Source organism: Scyliorhinus canicula, chromosome 19 (genome assembly GCF_902713615.1).
Source record: "Scyliorhinus canicula chromosome 19, sScyCan1.1, whole genome shotgun sequence".
NCBI lineage: Eukaryota > Metazoa > Chordata > Chondrichthyes > Carcharhiniformes > Scyliorhinidae > Scyliorhinus > Scyliorhinus canicula.
Window position 1 is genome coordinate 45,594,473 of NC_052164.1, and position 6,000 is coordinate 45,600,472.

Genomic DNA, 6,000 nt, shown 5'->3' on the forward strand with positions numbered 1-6,000 from the left:
AACTCAGAGAAGGAGAAGCTTGTACATTAACTGAATTCTTCGCTTCCACCTTTGGCTACAGTAGTCTCGGGCCTAATCTCAATAGTTCTCTCATCTGTTAAGACACTCCTTGAAACCTATCTCTTTCACCACGCTTTTGATCACTGGCCCGAACTCCATATGTGGGTCAATGTCAAACTTTGTTTGACAATCATTCCTGTGAAGTACTTTTAGATGTTTTACGATGTTAAAGATGTTATATGAGTGGTTGTTGGTATTAGAACATAGAACAGTACAGCACAGTACAGGCCCTTCGGCCCATGATGTTGTGCCGCCCACTTATCCTAATCTAAGGTCAACCTAACCTACACCCCTTCAATTTACTGCTGCCCATGTGCCTGTCCAAGAGCCACTTAAATGTCTCTAATGCCTCTGACTCCATCATCACCCCTGGCAGTGCATTCCACCCACCCACTGTTTTGTTATGCTCTTGACGTAGCATAAGCTGCTTCCTTGATGTGCATTTTGACAAAGGAAGGTTCAGACTTGAAGATAGCTTTAACACATTTATTAAACTGTTAACAATTCTCCTACTTGGATTCGACTCTCCTGTTCACCATGCTACAGCTACTCAGACTGATGAACCAGTCTGCTACAATCCACGTGGTGGGTGTGATGTGTTTCAAATCAATCCTGTGTACTCGCTGAGTGTCTGCACTGGAAAGAGGAAGATCATGTGTGCTGTGCCCTTTTATATGGGTTGGTGTAATGCCCCCCTGTGGTAGTGTCACCTCTGTGTGTGTCGTGAATGCCCATTGGTCGTGTCCTATCTTACTGGCCTATTGGTTGAATGTCTGTGTGTCATGTCTCTGGTGCTCCCTCTCGTGTCTATCTAGTCTACGTGTACATTATCCCCTTGTGTATTTACAGTGATACATATCACCACACCCACCACTTTCTGTGTAAAGAACCGGTCTCTGACATCTCCCCAATACCTTCCTCCAATCACCATAAAATTATGTCCCCTCGTGACAGCATATCACCACATTCCCCCTTTTTTCGTGTTACATATTTTCTGTACAATGTTAAAGAAAATTGAGCAAAAACAGGTAGATAAGTGATGCTCTGTACAAGTTATGAGAACAGTGATCACTAAACAATAAATCCAAATCATATGTATGAGTCCAAAATTCATTAATTATTATGGTCGAGTGTCTTTCTTGTTTGGTTGGTAAGTTGGTGATGTTGATGGTGGCATTGGTTTGTAAATGCCGTCAGTGTCCCTGTGCGTAAGGAACCAAGAAGTGGTCAAATCACTTTGTTGTCTGATGTGGACTCTTTCTTTTTTTCGATGCTTGTGGTAGCGATGTATGCAGTCTCTGTCGTCCTGCCATGGCATGTCATTGTACTGAGCTGAGCAGCAACAGTGTCCCTCATTTGCAGAGTAGTACCATGTTGTACCAGTCGCCGTGCCATTGTTGTTGTCTTTGTCATGCTTGTTGTTGACGTTGTTGCCTTTGGTACGCTCCTTGTTATTGTCTGTGATGTTGTTGTTGTATTGGTTGGTTTTGTTGTCGTGTTTTCTGCGTTCAAGGACCACACTCTATGGATAATACGAGTCCTTCACACAGTTACTCGTGTCAGTGTGCTTTGTGGCATCTGCTGTTTCCTTGAGTGTGCCGTCACTGAGTTTGCGGCGCTCCCCGTCTGGAGTCATGTCCGGCTTACTTGAATCAGCTTTGGCTTGTGGATGCTCCCCGTCTGGAGTCTGGTCTGTTTCACCTGAGTCAGTTTTGGCTTGTTGATTCTCCCCGTCTGGAGTCATTGCAGGTTCACTTGAGTCAGCTGAGGTTTCTTGATGCTCCACGCCCGGAGTCAAATCATTTAGGAATGCATTTGTTTGTGGAGAGGCTCGAGTGGATGAGGTTTGAATTAACATGGTGTCACCGGAGTCACCAGTAGTCTCACTGTGATTGTCGAGTGCCTCTGTACATTCTAGCTGAGGTCTGTCACATTGCACATTTTGTATGGGAAGTGGGATGCCATCGTCACTTGTCGCACATACAGTGGGTAGAGCCTCAGTGTCGTGTTGTCGTTCACTTGAGCTGGGTAGACTGTCAGAGTCTTCTTCTTGTTCACTGAAGCATGGTAAACTGACATGGTCTTCTTGCTGTGCACTTGAGCATGGCAGACTGTCATAGTCTTGCTGTTGTTCACTTGAGCGTGGCAGACTTGCATCGTCTGCTGCTGGTTGCTCAGAGGAGGTTGCTAGACTCTCATGGTCTTGTTCATGCAAGGACTGCGCTCTGGAGTATTGCGTTGCTTCTATCGTGGAGGCTGTTCACGTGCTCACTGTGGAGGTTTGTGTCACTCGAGTCACTTTGTGTTCATGCAAGGACTGCGCCCTGGAGTCTTGCATTTCTTCCATTGTGGAGTCTGTCCACGAGCTCGCTGCGGAGGCTTGTGTCACTGGAGTCACTTTCTGTGTGGAGACCTGCAGTTATCTCGCTGTGTCTTTCATCGCTTTCTGTGTGGAGGCTGGGACCCTTCGTGGTGCGTGGACCACTCTCTGTGTGGAGTCGGGGACCCTTCGCGGTGCGTGGACCACTCTCTGTGTGGAGTCGGGGACCCTTCACGGTGCGTGGACCACTCTCTGTGTGGAGTCGGGGACCCTTCACGGTGCGTGGACCACTCTCTGTGTGGAGTCGGGGACCCTTCACGGTGCGTGGACCACTCTCTGTGTGGAGGCTGGGACCCTTCGCGGTGCGTGGACCACTCTCTGTGTGGAGTCGGGGACCCTTCGCGGTGCGTGGACCACTCTCTGTGTGGCAGCAGGCTGCTCTCTGTGGGCTTGTACCGCTCCCTGTCTCTTGGCATCAGGCCGCAGCATAATCCTGCACTCATGAGTCGGGTTGTCATATATGCTGGGCTGAAGATTCCCCAATCCGAAGAACTCGCCGTTGGGGGTCTTCAATGTACAACACCTCTAGTTGCGGTTCGGATTTGGTACTGGGGTAGCCACCTCTCAAGGTGAAATCTTCGTCTGAGTCGTAGTCTTCAGGGACTGTTTCATCTCTTTGGAAGTGCAAACTGCTTGTTGCAGCATTCTGCGGAGGTTACTTTCAGCTACTGGTCGAACTTCAGGCATTGTGCTGTCGTTCCAGGTGAAAGAATCTGGTTTTGAGGCTTTAAATTTTTTTTTCCGTGTCTTGGGACATTTCCCCTTTAAGTGGGCGTGGTCTGGGGCCTCTGACGTCACAAAGCGTGTGATGTAGGTCGTAGGAAGCGATTGCGCATGCTCATATCGCTGTGCTTTTACTTGGGGCCTTTTTCGCAATTGTGCATGCGTGGCTACTCGCGCATGCGCAGACGGACCTTGCCGTTCTGTGCGCTATTCGCGTAACTGTGCATGTGCAGCACCTTTTCCAAGATGGCTGCAATTCAAAACTGCCATTTTCTTCAATGGAAATCCTACCTTCGCCTCGTGGTGCGTTTTGGCGCCTCTTTTACTGTTTTTTCTTGTATTTTATTTGCAGAATTCTTGGAATTTGTCCAGGACTGCCTGGAAATTGCTCTTGTTTTGCCCCCTGAGTATTTGAAGGTCTGGAAGATTCCAGCTGCTTCTGGACCCACGATGGTAAGTAGAAGCTTTATTTTCTCTGCATCCGCCACGCCATCTAGGTCGGACACTACCAGGTAGATCCCGAATCTCTGTCTGAACCAACGCCAGTTTTCACTGAGATTGACTTGGTACCTGAGCTGCTGTGGAACCGGAATCTTGAACATCATCTGGCCTGGCTGCTTTTGCTGGTTGTCACTGTTTGCTGAGTTGTAACAATATGGATTTAAACAGGTAACTCCTGGGTACCATGTTTTGTTATGCTCTTGTTGTAGCATAAGCTGCTTCCTTGATGTGCACTCTGACAAAGGAAGGTTCAGACTTGGAGATAGCTTTAACACATTTATTAAACTGTTAATAATTCTCCTACTTGGATTCGACTCTCCTGTTAATCATGCTACAGCTACTCAGACTGACGAACCAGTCTGATACAATCCACGTGGTGTGTGTGATGTGTTTCAAATCAACCCTGTATACTCGCTGAGTATCTCCACTGGAAAGAGGAAGATCATGTGTGCTGTGTCCTTTTATATGGGTTGGTGTAATGCCCCCCTGTGGTAGTGTCACCTCTGTGTGTGTCGTGAATCCCCATTGGTCGTGTTCTATCTTACTGGCCTATTGGTTGAATGTCTGTGTGTCATGTCTCTGGTGCTCCCTCTCATGTCTATCTAGTCTACGTGTATTTACATTAACCTCTTGTGTATTTACAGTGATACATATCACCACACCCACCACTTTCTGTGTAAAGAACCGACCTCTGACATCTCCCCAATACCTTCCTCCAATCACCATAAATTTATGTCCCCTCGTGACAGCTATTTCCACCCTGGGGAGAAGTCACTGCCTATCCACTCTATCCATGCCTCTCATCACCTTGTACACCTCTATCAAGTCACCTCTCTTCCTTCTTTGTTCCAGTGAGAAAAGCCCTAGCTCCCTCAACCTTTCTTCATAAGACATACCCTCCAGTCCAGGCAGCATCCTAGTAAATCTCCTCTGCACCCTCTCCAAAGCATACATATCCTTCCTTTAATGAGGCCACCAGAATTGGACACAATATTCCAAGTGTGGTCTAACCAGGGATTTATAAAGCTGCAGCTAAACCTCGCCGCAATCTCCCTGTTAATGAAAGCAAACACACCATACGCCTTCTTCACAACCCTATCAACCTGGGCTGGGTGGCAACTTTGAGGGATCTATGTACATGGACCCCAAGATCCCTCTGTTCCTCCACACTTCCAAGAATCCAAAATGAATCACTTCACATTTATCGAGGTTGCACTCCATCTGCCACTTCTCAGCCCAGCTCTGCATCCTGTCAATGTCCTGTTGTAACCTGCAACAGCCCTCGACACTATCTACAACTCCACAACGTTTTTGTCATTCGCAAACTTACTAACCCACTCTTCCAGTTCCTCATCCAAGTCATTTATAAAAACCACAAAGAGCAGAGGACCCAGATCAGATCCCTGCGGGACACCACTGGTCACCGACCTCCAGTCAGAAAACTTTCTATCCACTACCACTCACTGTCTTCTTTCGGCCAGCCAACTCTGTATCCAGTCGGCCATATTTCCTGTATCCCATGCTCCCTGACTTTCTGAATGAGCTGACCATGGGGAACCTTATCAAATGTCTTATTGACATCCATATACACCACATCCACTGCCAAGAATTCTCTCCCTCCAGTAATTTCCCTACCACTGACGTGAGGCTCACCGGCCTGTAGTTCCCTGGATTATCCTTGCTACCCTTCTAAAACAAAGGAACAACATTGGTTATTCTCCAGTCCTCCGGGACATCACCTGAAGACAGTGAGGATCCAAAGATTTCTGTCAAGGCCTCAGCAATTTCCTCTCTTGCCTCCTTCAGTATTCTGGGGTAGATCCCATCAGGCCCTGGGAACTTATCTACCTTAATATTTTTCAAGATGCCCAACACCTCGTCTTTTTGGATCTCAATGTGACCCAGGCTATCTACACACCCTTCTCCAGACTCAATATCCAACAACTCCTTCTCTTTGGTGAATACTGATGCAAAGTATTCATTTAGTACCTCACCCATTTCCTCTGGCTCCACAGATAGATTCCCTCCCCTGTCCTTCAGTGGGCCAACCCTTTCCCTGGCTACCCTCTTGCTTTTATGTGTACGGGGAAGGGTGGAACTGTGTGTGGGGAAGGGTGGGATGGTGTGTGGGGAAGTGTGGGACGGTGTACGGGGAAGGGTGGAATGGTGTGTGGGGAAGGGTGGAACGGTGTGTGGGGAAGTGTGGGATGGTGTACGGGGAAGGGTGGGATGGTGTGTGGGGAAGGGTGGGATGGTGTACGGGGAAGGGTGGGATGGTGTACGGGGAAGGGTGGGATGGTGTGTGGGAAAGGGTGGGATGGTGTACGGGGAAGGGT